Source organism: Monodelphis domestica, chromosome 6 (assembly GCF_027887165.1).
Source record: "Monodelphis domestica isolate mMonDom1 chromosome 6, mMonDom1.pri, whole genome shotgun sequence".
NCBI lineage: Eukaryota > Metazoa > Chordata > Mammalia > Didelphimorphia > Didelphidae > Monodelphis > Monodelphis domestica.
Genome location: NC_077232.1, coordinates 7,300,156 through 7,317,553, shown reverse-complemented (window position 1 = coordinate 7,317,553; position 17,398 = coordinate 7,300,156).

The following is a 17,398-nucleotide window of genomic DNA, read 5'->3' as shown; positions in this document are numbered from 1 at the left end:
AATGAATTAGAAAAAATTATAACAAAGTTCATTTTGAAAAACAAAAGATCAGGGATATCAAGGGAAATAATGAAAAAAAATTGCAGTATGGGGGCTTAGCAGTACCAGATCTTAAACTGTACTATAAATCAATGCTCATCAAAACAATATGGTGCTAGATAAGAGACAGAAGGGAGGATCAATGGATAGACTTAGAGTTAATGACCTCAGTAAGATAGTGTATAATAAACTCAAAGATCCCAGCTTTTGGGACAAAACCCCCACCATTTAACAAAAACTGCTGGGAAATTTTGAAAACAGTATGGGAGAGATTAGGGTTAGATCAACATCTCACACCCTACACCAAGATAAATTCAGAATGGGTGAATGACTTAAATATGATAAAGGAAACTAAAAGTAAATTAGGTAAACATAGAATAGTTTACCTGTTGAATCTATGGGAAAGGAAAGATTTTAAGACCAAGAAAGAGATAGAAAATATTACAAAACATAAAATGAATAATTTTTATTACATTAAATTAAAAAGGTTTTGTACAAACAAAACCAATGCAACCAAAATTAGAAGGGAAACAACAAATTGGGAAAAAATCTTTATAACAAAAACATCTGACAAAGGTCTAATTACTCAAATTTATAAGGAGATAAATCAATTGTACAAAAAATCAAGCCATCCCCCAATTGATAAATGGGCAAGGGACATGAATAGGCAATTTTCAGATAAAGAAATAAAAACTATCAATAAGCACATGAAAAAGTGTTCTAAATCTCTTATAATTAGAGAAATGCAAATCAAAACAACTCTGAGGTACCACCTCACTCTTAGTAGATTGACTAACATGACAGCAAAAGAAAGCAATGAATGCTGGAGGGGATTTGGCAAAGTTGGGACATTAATACATTGCTGGTGGAGTTGTTAATTGATCCAACCATTCTGGATGGCAATTTGGAACTATTCCCAAAGAGCTTTAAAAGACTGTCTGCCCTTTGATCCAGCCATAGCACTTGTGACAATGAAATCACTTTAAAAGACTGATATATATTAATTTAAGGTTGCCAAGGAATTCAGCTATGTAATTCCTAAATGAAAACTCAAGTCAGCCGTCAACCTTTTATAGAGTTTAATTACAAACAGGAGGAAGAAAGGAATTAGAGATATATAGAGAGAGAGGGAGAGAGAAAGGGGAGAGAAGGGAATAGGGCTTAAATACCCCTTCTGTTTAAGCTGGGCCAAAAGGCCCAAGCCCTTAGATAGCTGGGGCAAAGAAAGGAGATCAGTCCCTATTACTCACGTGACCAAAATGGAGAAACAGTCTCAGCGGCCTCCACCTCCAGCTTCCTTCAGAGCAAGCTTCTCAGAGCACCTCTCCAACCACTCAGAGCCAAAACTCTCCAACCCACCACCTCAGTCCTCAGACCCCTCTATCTTTAAGGAAACCATCCAAGTTCCCTCCCCTCAGTTCTCACATCTACCAATCACTGTCCATGTCTTCCCTGTGCCAATGGTGGCTCTAGCTTAACCCAGGACCGCCCAGAGGTTTGTGGCTTTGCACATGTCTGTTGAAGGTCATATTCTCAAATAATTAAATCTTGATCTTTTGCTACAGCCCTTCTTAAATCTTGTTACCCTGAGTAGGGTAGAGATTGGAATAATTAAATTTTGATCTATGCTGCAGCCCTTCCTAAATCCTGTTAGGACTGAGTAGGGTGGAGATTGCAATTTCCAAGACTTGGTTCTGTCATTCCAAGTATCTCCATTGTATCAATTCTAAAATCAATCATGACTCAAAGAAATTCCTGTTCTATGCTTAAGCATAGGTCAAAGTCCTTTCCATTGTTCAGCAAAAGGTTTCTGTCCTAAAGTAATCTTAAGAAGGGAGGAAGAAGAACCTCCTATGCCAATGGGGTTCACATTCCAATAGCCAAGACCCACTATCAATAGGAAATTTTTCAAGTATGAAATTTCCCAATGGTGAAATTTCCAACATTTATAAGTCTAAGAAATTTTAAGGTTTACACACTGCTGGGTTTGTACTCCAAAGAGATAATAAGGAAAAAGACTTGTACAAAAATATTCATAGCTGCACTCTTTGTGGTGGCCAAAAATTGGAAAATGAAGGGATGCCCTTAGATTGGGGGAATGGCTGAACAAATTGTGGCATCTGTTGGTAATGGAATACTCTTGTGCTCAAAGGAATAAAGAAATGGAGGGATTCCATGTGAACTGGAAAGACCTCCAGGAAGTGATGTAGAGTGAAAGAAGCAGAACCAGGAGAACATTGGACACAGAGACAGATACAGTGTGGCATAATTGAATATAATAGACTTCTCTACTAGCAGCAATGCAATGACCCAGAACAATTCTGAGGGACTTATGAGAAAGAAGCTATCCACATCCAGAGGAAGAACCATGGGAGTAGAAACGCAGAAGAAAAACAACTGCTTGATCACATGGTTCGATGGGGATATGATTGGGGATATAGAGTCTAAATGATCACCTTAGTGCAAGTATCAATAATAAAAAATTGGTCTTGATTAATGATACATGTAAAAGCCAGTGGAATTGCTTGTTGACTGTGGGTGGGTGTTTGGAGGAGGGGAGGAAAAGAACATGAATCATGTAACCATGGGAAACTATTCTAAATTAATTTAATTAATTAATTAATTAAATTAAAAATATAAAAAACACTGGAAAGCAGAAGTGCAAATTGAGTTTTTTTTAAATGACAAGAAGCATATATCTAAAATCATCAGTGAGTATTATCCATAATGAGGAGACACTTAAAGCCTTCCCAATAAGATCAGGAGTGAAACAAGGATGCTCATTATCACCATTATAATTTAGTATAGTATTAAAAATGCTAGCAATAGAAGTAAGATAGGGAAAAGGGAAGAAATAAGAATGGGCAAAAAGGTAAAGTTATCTTTTTTTATGGATGATATGATGTTATACATGGAAAATCCTAGAGATTCAATTAAAAAGTTAATTGGAACTATCAATAATTTTAGTAAAGTAGCAGGATATAACATAAACTCACATAAGTCATCATTCAGCATTTTTATATATTGCAGACAAAGTCTTGCAAGATGAGATAGGAAGAGATGCTCCATTAAGAAAACAACAGAGATAGAATAAAATACCTGGGGGTATATCTATCAAAACAAACCTAGGAGCTACACAAACATAATTATAAAGTACTTTCAACACAAAAAAGTCAGATCTAAATAATTGGAGAAATATTAATTATTCATAGATGGGTAGATTCAAAACAATTAAAATGACAATCCTTACTTAAACTAATTTACTTATTCAATTCATTCCCATCAAATTACCAAAAAATTACCTTATTGAGTTAGAAAAAGTGGGGGCAGCTGGGTAGCTCAGTGGATTGAGAACCAGGCCTAGAGACGGGAGGTCCTGGGTTCAAATCTGTCCTCAGACACTTCCCAGCTGTGTGACCCTGGGCAAGTCACTTAACCCTCATTGCCTAACCCATACCACTCTCCTGCCTTGGAACTGATACCCAGTATTGAGACGGAAGGTCAGGGTTTAAAAAAAAAGAGAGAGAAAAAGTAATATCAAAATTCATTTAGAAGGACAAAAGATCAAGAAGAGCAAAAAAAATTTTTTAAAAAGGAAAGGAAGGAGATTTTAAAATGTATTATGAAGCAAAAATGATTAAAATTATCTGGTACTGGCTAAGAAATACAAAGGTAGGTCAGTAGAACAAAATAGACATACAACACACAGTTATACATGAATATAGTTATGTGATATTTGACAAAATTTTAGATCTAGGGTAATGGGATAAGAAATTTCTATGTGGGGGGGCAGCTGGGTGACTCAGTGGATTGAGAACCAGAGATGGGAGGTCCTGGGTTCAAATCTGGCCTCAGACACTTCCCAGCTGTGTGACCCTGGGCAAGTCACTTAACCCCCATTGCCTAACCCTTACCACTTTTCTGCTTTAGAACCAATACACAATATTGATTCTAAGAGGAAAGGTAAGTAGTTAAAAAAAAAAAAAGAAATTGCTATGTGGTAAAAATTGCTGGGATGACAGGAAAGTAGTCTGGTAGAAACTAGGTCTAGACCAATATCTTACACCAATCATTAAGATAAGATCCAAATGGATACATTATCCTAATTAGGACTCCTTTTAAAAAAAATCACATTAACCAATAGTCTCCCTATTTCATTGGCCTTTACACAAAACTAGATCCTTATCTTATCTATTAGTTCAGTGATTTTCTTACTTTAATTTCTCCTTTGAATTTTAGAACTTCCAATTTGGTCTTTAATTGGGGATTACATTTTTTTTTCTAGTTCTTTTTTTTAGTCACCTACTCGGTTCATTGATTTATTCTTTTTTCCATTTTATTAATGTAAGCATTGACAGATATAAATTCTCCCCATAGTACTGAATTGACTGCATCCCACAAATTTTGATATATTGTCTCATTGTCATTCTCTTTAATGAACTTATTAATAGCTTTGATGATTTGTTCTTCCATTCACTCATTTTTAGGATTTTTTCCAATGAATTTTTTGTCTATTTTTCTGTTCTTTTATTGAACACACATTTTATTGCATTATGAAGTGAAATGGATGCATTTAAAAGTTGTTCTTTTCTGCATTTGGTTATGAGGTTTATATGCTCTGATGCAGGATCAGTTTTTGCATTTGTTCTTTGTGTTAATGAGAAAAGGCACATTCCTTTCTTTTCTCATTCCAATTTCTCCAGAGGTCTATGATATCTAACCTTTTTCAATTTCTATAAAGCTCCTTAACTTTTCTTATCTATTTTTTGCTTAGATTTGTCTATGTTTGAAAGGAGAATTGAGTTCCCCAACTAATGCCCCTTTTCTGTCTATTTCCTCCTGTAGCTAATGTAACTTCTTCTTGCCATACCAATCAAATTAGCAAAAAAATTTTATAGAGCTAGAAAAAATAATAACAAAATTCATTTGGAAAAACAAAAATCAAGAATATAAAGGGAATGAATGAAAAAAATGTGAAGGAAAGTGGCCTAGCAGTAGCAGACCTCAAATTATACTATAAAGCAATCATCATCATAACAATCTGATACTGACTAAGAAAGAGAATGGTAGATCAATGGAACAAGTTAGATACAAAATATTAAGGGGAAAATGACCTCAACAATCTAGTGTTTGATTAAACTTAAGGATCCCAGTATTTAGCATAGGAATCTATTATTTGACAAAAAGTGCTAGAAAAACTGGAAAACAGTATGGCAGAAACTAGGTATAGAACAATATCTCACACCATATACTAAGATAAGTTAAAAAGGGTACCTGATTTAGACAAAATGGTGATACCATAAGAAAATTAGGGGAACACATCATAGTTTACCTATCAGATCTATGGAGAAGGGAAGAATTTATGACCAAACAAGCCAGAGAACATTAAAAGTTGTAAAATGAATAATTTTGCACAAATAAACAATGTAACCAAGATTAGGAAGGAAACAACAAACTGAGAAAATTTTGTAACAAATTTCTTTAGTAAAGGTTTCATTTCTCAAATATATAAAGAAATAAGTCAAATGTATAACAATACAATTGACAAAGCCAATACAATTGACCAGTGGTTAAGGGATATAAATAAGCAGTTTTCAAATGAAGAAACCAAAGCTATCAATAATCATATGAAAAATATTCTAAATCCCTCTTGATTAGAGAAATGCAAATGAAAACAACTCTGAGGTATCACCTCACATTTTTCTGATTGGCTAATTTGATAGTAAAGAAAACTGATAAATATTGCAGGGGATGTGGCAAAACTGAGACATTGGTACATTGTTGGTGGATTTCTTGATTGATCCAACCATTCTGGAGGACAATTTGAAACTATGCTAAAAGGCTTATAAAACTGTATACCCTTTGATCCAGTTTAATACCACTACTAGTTTAAATAGCAAAGAGATCCCCCCAAAAAGGGGAAAGGACCCACTTGTACAAAAATATTTAAAGCACCTCTTTTTGTGGTGGCAAAGAATTGGAAACTGAGGGGATACCCATCAATTAGGGATTGACTGATGTGACCACGAAAATGTGGGTTTCAAGACTGTGAATTGCCAAACTGTAAAGATAATTTTTAGTGTCTTGATTTTATATTAAAAAATAAGTGGTCACCACGGGAAAATTCCCAAATATGAAAATACCCAAGTCAGCTGGGTTTTTATGGAGATTTTAATTAATACGAATGAAGGAATTAAGGGAAGGGAGAGAGACAGAGTAAGAGGAAATAGTAGGAAAAGGCCTAGGCCAAATGGCCTAGGTCTAAGCCTTAAGAGAGACTAGTCAGTCTTGTATCCACTCACCACAAGATTTTGTCCCAAGCAAAACTCCACCTAAGTTCAGAGAGCCAGCTCCTCCACACTAACTCCAAAATTCCAACTACCTTCAGAGAGAGACAGCTCCTTTTAAAGAGAAATTTCTCTTATGTCACCTCCCCTAAATTTTCACATCTACCAATCACAGTAGATGTTTTCCCCAGGACTGACCATTCTTAGTTTACATCTTCTTTTGTTATCACCTTCTCTGGGTAGACTAAAACTTCACACTTCTTTTGTTAAGCTTTCCTTTTGTAAATTGCTTGACCTTTTAGTGATTAATTTAACCTTTATAGGTACTTAGTACCCTTTTGTATTAGATCTAAAAATAGACCTAGCTTAAGGGTTTTTGCTTCACTTTAAGTATGAGTTGGGGACTTTTCATTGTTCAGTAAGGAGTTTACAATTTTATCTTCCCCTAAAGTATGCCTAAGTATGGGTGGAGTAATGTTAAAATTCCCAATACATTCCTGATAAAGTACCTTCATTTGTTACAATAAGATTCACACTAAACAAATTGTGGTATATGTTGGTGATGGAAAACTATTGTGGTATAAAAACAGGATGACGGAAAGACCTACATGTACTGATACATTGTGAAATGAGCAGAATCAGGAGAAGCTGTACATAGTAACAGCAATATTGGACAATGATGATGAACTTTGAAAGACTTAGCTAGTCTCAGGAATAACATGATCTAGGACAATTCTGAAGAATTTATGACTCTTTGTTATGTAACATTCTTTATGTACCTCCAGAGAAAGAACTACTGAAGATGGAATGTAGAGCAAAACATGCTATTTTATACTTTAGTTTATCTATGTTTTAGTTTTGGGATTTGGGTTTTATACAAGTATTCTCTTTGTGAAGATTAAATTTAACTGTCCCCTGATTGTGAAGATTAAATTGTAACCCCTCCCCATTTTTAGATCTAATCACCAAAAGTGTAAACATGCTACTTGAAGTTGAGTGGGGAGATCTGCCTGTTTTTAGATTTAAACACCAAAAGTGTAAACACCCTGTTCACACTTGAGTTGGGGAGATCTATGACCCACTTGTGCAATAGTGGGTGATGAATCAGAATTAAACTAATTTCCCCTGGTCAGTCTTAAAGCAAAGCTTCAACTGTGATTGGTAGATGTAAAATTAGGGGAAGACACAGGAAGTGATTCAAAAGAAAGTGTCTTTAAAAGGGAGTCACAACTTCCTGAGTTCAACTTCTTCTAGAGTTCTGAGTTGGAGACTGGAGAAGAACCTTCTGACTGGATCTGAGACCCTGTTCCTGGTGAGGCTGTTCTGAAATCTCTTCCATTGGACTGACACGTGGTGAGTGAAAAGGCTGACTCCTTTCCTGGATATTTTCAGAAAAAAACTAGCCTCCATAGAAGTGTACCTCTTGAGAGAGACTTCCCCAGGTCCTCAACTTTGCTGAGGTCCTAAGGACTAACTCTTCCTGCCCGGGTTGAGCCACTGGCTGGGAGTAAATTACTTAGTGCTTAGGCTATATATCTTGCACTATGCTCTCTATGATTTCCTACTTCATTCTTTCTATATTTTGTAAATAAATTGTAAATAAATATTTTTGGAATTAATTAAATTCCTGGTGACCCTATATTTAAATATAATCCAGTCCAATCTTTTTATATTAAAAAACCCCTATTTCCCCCTACATCTTACAACAATGAACAAAATGGAAATATATTTTGCATGATAATATATGTGTATCCCAGATCAAATTGTTTACCATCTCTAGGAAGAGGAGGCAAAGAAGAGAGGGAGGCAATTTGGATCTTATAACTTCAGAGGACATATATGGAAAATTGTTAATACATGTGCTTGGGAAAATAAAATATTTTTTAAGAAGTGTGGATCTTATACCATTTGGTGTGTATATATATTTAGTATTGCTATTACTTCATTTTCATGATAATTTTTATCAAGATGTAGTTTCCTTCCTTCTCTCTTAATTAGATCTGTTTTTGCTTTAGCTTTGTCTGAGATCATGATTACTATCCTCTTTTGATTTTTTTACATCAACTGTAGCATGAGATACTGCTTGAGTGCCTTACCTTTATTTTTTATTTGTCTCCCTGCTTCAAATGTGTTTCTTTTTAAAATATATTGTAGGATTCTGATTTTTGATCCACTATGCTATCCATTTACATTTTAGGTATTTCTCTCCATTCTATTTTCTACCTGTTTATTTTTCTCTCTCCTTTCATTCTGTCCTTCATCATAAGTGTTTTGCTTCTGCCCATAGCTTCCTCCAATTTTTGCTCTCTTCTATTAGTTCCCCCCTCTTTTCTTATCCCTCTCCCCATCTATTTCCCCATAGGGTAAGATATGGCTGTCATTCTCTCTTCAGTCCACTCTGATGAGAGTAAGTTTCAAACATAACTGCACCCATCTTCCCCTCCACTGTAACAGCTGTTTCTCATCTTTTCATGGGAGATAATTTATCCCATTCTACCTTTCTTTTCCCTCTTTTCCCATTCCAATTCCCTTTTTTACACCCCTACTTTTTTATATCATGTCCTCATACTCATAGGAATTCTAGAATTTGGTTTATTCTGAAACCTTTGTATATGTATATTCCTTCTAAATAAACTAATAAGGATAAAATTCTCAAGAGTTACAAGTGTCTTCTTTCCATGTAGGAATATAACCAGTTTCACCTCATTGAATTCCTTGAGTTTTCTCTTTTCCCTTTGTCTTTTTATGCTTCTCCTGAGTCTTAGATTTGAAAATCAAATTTTCCATTGAATTCTGATATGTTCATCAAGAATGCTTGAAAGTCTTCTATTTCAATAAATTTCATTTTTTTTCTCCTGACAAGTTACATTGTTTTGTTGGGTAATGATTCTAGGGTGTAATCCAAACATTTTTATCTTCCAGAATATCATATTCTTGGCCCTCTGATCCTTTAAAATACAATGTACTAAATCTTGTGTGATTCTTTTTTTCCCTTTAAATAATATTTTATTTGATCATTTCCAAGCATTATTCATTAGAGACAAAGATCATTTTCTTTTCCTCCCCCCCCCATAGCCGACGCGTGATTCCACTGGGTATCACATGTGTTCTTGATTCGAACCTATTGCCATGTTGTTAGTATTTGCATTAGAGTGTTCTTTCAGAGTCTCTCCTCTGACCTGTCCCCTCAACCGCTGTAGTCAGGCAGTTGCTTTTCCTTGGTGTTTCTACTCCCACAGTTTGTCCTCTGCTTATGGATAGTGTTTTTCCTCCTAGATCCCTGCAGATTGTTCAGGGACATTACACTGCCACTAATGGAGAAGTCCATTACGTTCGATTATACTGCAGTGTATTAGTCTCTGTGTACAATGTTCTCCTGGTTCTGCTCCTCTCGCTCTGCATCACTTCCTGGAGGTTGTTCCAGTCTCCATGGAACTCCTCCACTTTATTATTACTTTTAGCACAATAGTATTCCATCACCAACATATACCACAATTTGTTCAGCAATTCCCCAATTGATGGGCATCACCTCATTTTCCAATTTTTGGCCACCACAAAGAGCGCAGCTATGAATATTCTTGTACAAGTCTTTTTCCCCATTATCTCTTTGGGGTACAAACCCAGCAGTGCTATGGCTGGATCAAAGGGTAGAAATTCTTTTATTGGCCTTTGGGCATAGTTCCAAATTCCCCTCCAGAATGGTTGGATCAGTTCACAACTCCACCAGCAATGAATTAATGTCCCTACTTTGCTGCATCCCCTCCAGCATTCACTGCTTTCCTCTGCTGTCATGTTAGCCAGTCTGCTTGGTGTGAGGTGATACCTCAGAGTTGTTTTGATTTGCATCTCTCTGATTATAAGAGATTTAGAACACTTCTTCATGTGCTTATTAATAGTTTTGATTTCTTTGGCTGAGAACTGCCTATCCATGTCCCTTGCCCATTTATCAATTGGAGAATGGCTTGATTTTTTGTACAATTGATTTAGCTCTTTATAAATTTGAGTAATTAAACCTTTGTCAGAGGTTTCTATGAAGATTTTTCCCCAATTTGTTGTTTTCCTTCTGATTTTAGTTACATTGGTTTTGTTTGTACAAAAGCTTTTTAATTTGATGTAGTCAAAATTATTTATTTTACATTTTGTGATTCTTTCTATGTCTTGCTTGGTTTTAAAGTCTTTCCCCTCCCAAAGGTCTGACGTATACTATTCTGTTTTTACCCAATTTACTTATGGTTTCCTTCTTTAAGTCATTCACTCATTTTGAATTTATCTTGGTGTGGGGTGTGAGGTGTTGATCTAAACCTAATCTCTCCCACACTGTCTTCCAGTTTTCCCAGCAGTTTTTATCGAATAGTGGATTTTTGTCCCAAAAGCTGGGATCTTTGGGTTTATCGTATACTGTCTTGCTGAGGTCGCTTGCCTCCAGTCTGTTCCACTGATCCTCCTTTCTGTCTCTTAGCCAGTACCAAATTGTTTTGATGACTGCTGCTTTGTAATATAGTTTAAGGTCAGGGACTGCAAGGCCCCCATCATTTGTGTTTTTTTTTTCATTATTTCTCTGGATATCCTTGATCCTTTGTTATTCCAAATGAACTTTGTTATGATTTTTTCTAAATCAGTAAAGAAATTTTTTGGGAGTTCAATGGGTATGGCACTAAATAGATAAATAAGTTTGGGTAGGATGGTCATTTTTATTATATTGGCTCATCCTATCCATGAGCAGTTAATGTTTTTCCAATTGCTCAAGTCTAGTTTTAGTTGTATGGAAAGTGTTTTGTAGTTGTGTTCATATAGTTCCTGTGTCTGCCTCGGGAGATAGATTCCTAGGTATTTTATTTTGTCTAAGGTGATTTTGAATGGGATTTCTCTTTCTAGTTTTTGCTGCTGAGCTGTGTTGGAGATATATAGAAATGCTGATGACTTATGCGGGTTTATTTTGTATCCTGCAACTTTGCTAAAGTTGTTGGTTATTTCAATTAGCTTTTTGGTTGAATCTCTAGGATTCTTTAAGTAGACCATCATGTCATCTGTAAAGAGCGATAACTTGGTCTCCTCCTTGCCTATTTTGATGCCTTCAATTTCTTTTTCTTCTCTAATTGCTACTGCTAGTGTTTCTAGTACAATGTCAAATAGTAGAGGTGATAATGGGCATCCTTGTTTCACTCCTGATCTTATTGGGAATACATCTAGTTTATCCCCATTGCAGATGATATTAGGTGATGGTTTTAGATATATACTGTTTATTATTTTTAGGAACAACCCTTCTATTCCTATGCTTTCTAGTGTTTTTAATAGGAATGGATGTTGTATTTTATCAAAGGCTTTTTCTGCGTCTATTGAGATAATCATGTGGTTCTTGTTGGTTTACTTGTTGATGTAGTCAATTATGTGGATGGTTTTTCTAATATTGAAGCAGCCCTGCATCCCTGGTATAAATCCTACTTGATCATGGTGGATGACCCTTCTGATCACTTGCTGGAGTCTTTTTGCTAGTATCCTATTTAAGATTTTTGCATCTATATTCATTAGGGAGATTGGTCTATAATTTTCTTTCTCTGTTTTTGACCTGCCTGGTTTTGGAATCAGTACCATGTTTGTGTCATTAAAGGAGTTTGGTAGAACTCCCTCTTTGCTTATTATGTCAAATAGTTTGTATAGTATTGGGATTAACTGTTCTCTGAATGTTTGGTAGAATTCACTTGTGAATCCGTCAGGCCCTGGGGATTTTTTCTTAGGGAGTTCTTTGATGGCCTGTTGGATTTCATTTTCTGATATGGGATTACTTAAGAATTCTATTTCTTCTTCTGTTAGTCTAGGCAGTTGTATTTTTGTAAATATTCTTCCATATCATCTAAATTGTTGTATTTATTGCTATATAATTGGGCAAAGTAATTTTTAATGATTGCCTTAATTTCCTCTTCATCGGAGGTGATGTCCCCCTTTTCATCTTTGATGCTGTTAATTTGCTTTTCTTCTTTCCTTTTTTTAATTAGATTGACCAGTACTTTGTCTATTTTATTTGTTTTTTCAAAGTACCAGCTTCTTGTCTTATTTATTAAATCAATAGTTCTATCACTTTTGATTTTATTAATTTCTCCCTTAATTTTTAGGATTTCTAGTTTGGTTTTCTGCTGGGGGGTTTTAATTTGATTGCTTTTGAGTTTTTTTTTTTTGCATTTCCAATTGATTGATCTCTGCTCTCCCTAGTTTGTTAATATATGCACTCAGGGATATGAATTTACCTCTGATTACTGCTTTGGTTGCATCCCAAAAGGTTTGAAAGGATGTCTCACCATTGTTAAAGCTTCCTCAGAGGGGAGAGAGAAGCTTTAAGGTAGGAAGATAGAGAAAGGATAGAAGTTTTAGATACCATGAGGGGGATGACGGAGTCGAAGTAGAGATATGAGGTGGCAGGAATGAGTCTTTATTAATTACCAATGAGCCACAGCCAAGCTCTGATCAAAGGACCCTTCCAAAGGCTTTTACCAGTCCAGAGATTCAGATTTAATACCACACAGGTTGGAGAGGTGATAGAGAAAGATTAAAGATGGAGCCTGGCCAAAGGCCAGGCTCCAGCAAGGACAGGCATCAATGTGAGCCGGAAGGGAGCAAGAGCAGAAGAGGGAAAGGTGGAACTGGCTGAGGCCTATTTAATCTCTTTCATATGCAAATATACACAGTACATAGGGATGATCATCATTGGTTAATGACAAGGTATAGGTGTGGTTTCTCTTAACCAGGTGAGCACAAAGAAACCTGTGTTCCAGCCTAACCTGGGGGAAGCTGGGGTCACGGGTCAGAGGCTTTCCCAGCCACGTGCAAGACTGAGCATGCTCAAGACTGAGCATGCTCTCTTCTAAGGCAATCTGTACATACCAACTGTTCCCCTTGCCCATAGCTAGGGGTGGACTGCTACAATTGTCATCTTCCTCAGTGAAATTATTAATTGTTTCTATGATTTCTTCTCTAACTAAACGATTTTGGAGTATCATATTGTTTAATTTTCAATTAGTTTTTTATTTGGTTTTCCATGTACCATTACTGATCATTATTTTTATTGCCTTGTGATCTGAAAAGGATGCACTTATTATTTCTGCTTTTCTGCATTTGTATGCCATGTTTCTATGACCTAGTGTATGGTCAATCTTTGTGAATGTGCATGTGGTGCTGAGAAGAAGGTGTATTCCTTTTTGTCCCTATTTATTTTTCTCCATATGTCTATTAATTCTAATTTTTCTAAGATTTCATTCACTTCTTTTACCTCTTTCTTATTTATTTTTTTATTTGATTATTCTAAATTTGATAATGGTTGGTTCAAGTCTCCCATTAATATGGTTTTACTGTCTATTTCTTCCTTCAATTCTCCTAGTTTCTCCATTAGAAATTTGGGTGCTATATTATTTGGTGCATATATGTTGATTAGTGATATTTCCTCATTATCTAAAGTTCCTTTTAACAGAATATAATTCCCTTCCCTATCCCTTTTAATCAGGTCTATTTTTGCTTTGGCTTTATCAGATATCATGATTGCAACTCCTGCTGTGAATTTCAAAACTACTCAACCCTATTCAGACCATTCTTTAGAAGATGGGATTTAGCTATTTCCTGATCAATAACAATAGAGATACTTGGAATAACAGAATCAGGTCTTGGAAACTACAATCTCCACCCTACTCAGGGTAACAAGATGAGGAGGGGCTGTAGCAAAACTCAAGATTTAATTATTTGAGAATATGGCCTTCAACAGACATGTGCAAAAAGGACAGACCTCTGGGTGGTCCTAGGTCAAGCTAAAGCCACCATTGGCACATGTGAGAGAGAGGAAGTGAGGTAGAGGACAGCTCAGGAGTTCTGGGGACTTTCTGTGTGGAGGGAAAAAGGTGGTTGGAGCCTGGTGCTTGGAGTGGAGGAGCCCACAGACTGTTTCTCCATTTTGGTCACATGAGTGAGAGGGACTGATCTCTTTTCTTTGCCTCAGCTATCCAGGGCCTTGGGCCTTTGGCTCAGCTTAAGCAGAGTGAGTATTTAAGCCCTATTTCCTTCTCTCCCCTTTCCCTCTCTCCCTCTCTCCCTCTAATACTTTTCTTCCTCCTGTTTGTAATTAAAACACCATAAAAAGGTTGACTGCTGACTTGAGTTTTCATTTAGGAATTACATAGCTGAATTCCTTGGCGACCTTAAATTAATATATATCAGTCTTTTAAAGTGATTTCCATATCACACTGCCTTCTTTCTGTCAGTTGAGGCCCAGAAGGTCTTACTCCATCCTTTAATTCTGACCTTTTGGGTGTCTACCCGCTTCATGTGTGTTTCTTGAAGACAACATATGGTAGGGTTTTGGATTCTAATCCATTCTGCTATTCTTCTACATCTTATGGGTGAGTTCATCCCATTCATGTTCAAAGTTATGATTGTCACTTGTGGTCTCCCTGGCATTTTGATATCCTTCCCTAATTCTAATCTTTCTTCTTCAGCTCTAACTTTTTTTTTAAACCCTTACCTTCCATCTTGGAGTCAATACTGTGTATTGGCTCCAAGGCAGAAGAGTGGTAAGGGCTAGGCAATGGGGGTCAAGTGACTTGCCCAGGGTCACACAGCTAGGAAGTGGCTAAGGCCAGATTTGAACCTAGGACCTCCTGTCTCTAGGGCTAGCTCTCAATCCACTGAGCAACCCAGCTGCCCCCATAGCTCTAACTTTTTAATCCAGTGATTTATTTTAAATCAGTCCCCCTTATCCCCTCCCTTGATATATTTCCCTTTCTAGCCCCTCCCTTTTTGTTCCCTCCCCCACCCCCTCTTCTTCCCTCCATTTTTTATGTTCCCTCCCCCTCTACCCCCCTTGGTTTTCCCTTCTCCCTGCCCTTGTTGGGTAAGATAGAATTCAAGATCCCAATGGATCTGGATGTTCTTCCCTCTCAGAGTTGATTTCCCTGAGAGTAAGGTTTAAGTAAAAACTCTCTTTCTCTTCTTCTTATAGGAGTTTTCTTCCCCTCCCCTTCCCGTGTGAATCTTTGTGTGAGAAAGATTATTCTATTTGGTCTTTCTTTTCCCCCTATTTACACATTACATTTTCCCCACATATTAATATACATAGATCAATATAAATATAGTCCTTAAAGAAGAGAGTTTGAATAAAAGAAAAAGATAACATTTTTCTTCTTTTCCCTTTCCTTCATATTTATTTTTTCAGGTATTCCATGCTCTTTGTTTTTTGATATCGAACTTTCCACAGAGCTCTGGTCTTTTCTTTGCAAAAACTTGGAAATCTTCTATTTTGTTGAATGCTCATACTTTCCCTTGGAAGTATATAGTCAGTTTTGATGAGTAGCTGATTCTTGGTTGAAGGCCCAGCTCTCTTGCCTTTCTGAAAATCATGTTCCATGCCTTACGGTCATTCAGAGTGGAACTTGCAAGGTCTTGTGTGACCCTGATTGCCATTCCTTTATATCTAAATTGTTTTTTTCTGGCTTCTTGTAAGGCTTTCTTTTGCTTGAAAGCTTTGGAATTTGGCAATTACATTCCTGGGAGTTGTCTTTTGGGGGTTTAGTGTAGAGGGTGTTCTGTGAACTCTTTCAGTGCCTGTATTGCCCCCTTGTTCTAGAATCTCTGGGCAAATTTCTTTGATTATATCTTATATTACGATGTCGAGTTTGCTGTTTATTTCTGGCTTTTCTGGTAGTCCAATTATTCTTAAATTGTCTCTTTTCCCTCTATTTTCTAAGTCTATGACCTTGTCAGTGAGATATTTTATGTTCTCTTCTAATTTCTTGGTCTTTTGGCTTTGCTTTATTAATTCTTGCTCTTTTGCATGCTTGTTGTCTTCCAGTTGGCTGATTCTGACCTTTAAAGCCTGGTTTTCCTTTACAGTTTGGTCAAACTGGTTTTGTAGATGCGTGAATTTCTTTTGCATTATTTCTCACTTTTCCTCCCAGAAGGCTTCCATATTTTTTATCATTTCTGATTCAAATTCTTCATGGGTTTGTGGAGAGTTTCCATTTCCTTTGGAAGGTTTCGGAGCATTTGCTTGTGTTTCCTCTTCTATCTCCTCTGTATTTTGTATTTTTGCTCCATAAAATGTGTCCAAAGTCGCCCCCTTCTTCTTGTTTTTCTTGGAGTTTGGGGGCTTTTCTGTGCTGTTTGCCATCTCTATCTGAGTGGGGAGGTCTAGCTTTTCTTATCTCTATCTGGTGTTCAGAGGCTTTAGCCCCAGGCGAATTGTCCATTTGCAGGTGTTACTGCTCTCAGTTCCCTCCCAATGCTTCTCCGTTGCCTTACTTCCACGCTCTGAGCCTGGCTTGGCACTGTCCGCAAAGTATCTCAGAGCCTTTATGGGCCAGAAGGGCCTGCAGTCTGAGGGGGGAGGGACCAAGGCTTCCTGGAGCTCTGAGGGCTCCTGATAGGATTAACTTCAGCTGGGTTGGACTGAGTGTGTCTTAAAGCAGGGACCTTTCCTGAGACTTGAATGGAAGGATCCAGCCAGGGGGCTACAGGCTCCCCTCTGTCTCTCTATGTTTCCCTGCTATCTGGGTGCCCACACGACTGGCTCAGGTTGTTTTCAGGATGCGGCCTTCAGAATAGCCAGCCCTGAGGTCCTTTTGCTGGCTCTTAGGTTCCTGCTGCTGCCTTGGACTCAGCGCTCTGGGTTGGGGGGGGGGTCCTGGGACCTTCCTTCTGCCTACCCCTTAGATCCGGGTGATCTCGGGTTCTGGCTTTTGGGGGGCCATACCTTTTGATCCAGGTCCAGGAAGAGGGTTCCCGGGATCTATCCTGTTGTTTGTTTTGAATTTCGGTGTCCTAGGAGCATACAGTTTGAGATCGATTAGAAAGGGTTTCCGGAGATCTGAACTTTAGCTCTCTCTAAGCTGCCATCTTGGCCTGAAGTCATCTTGTGTGATTCTGACTGTGACTCCATGGTATTTGAATTGTTTCTTTCTAATTGTTTGCAAGATTTTCTCCTTGGTCTGGAAATTCTAGAATTTAGCTATATTATTACTGAGAATAGTCATTTGGGCATCTCTTTCAGGATATGGTGGGTGAATTTTTTCAATTTCTTTTTTTTAATATAATTTTTT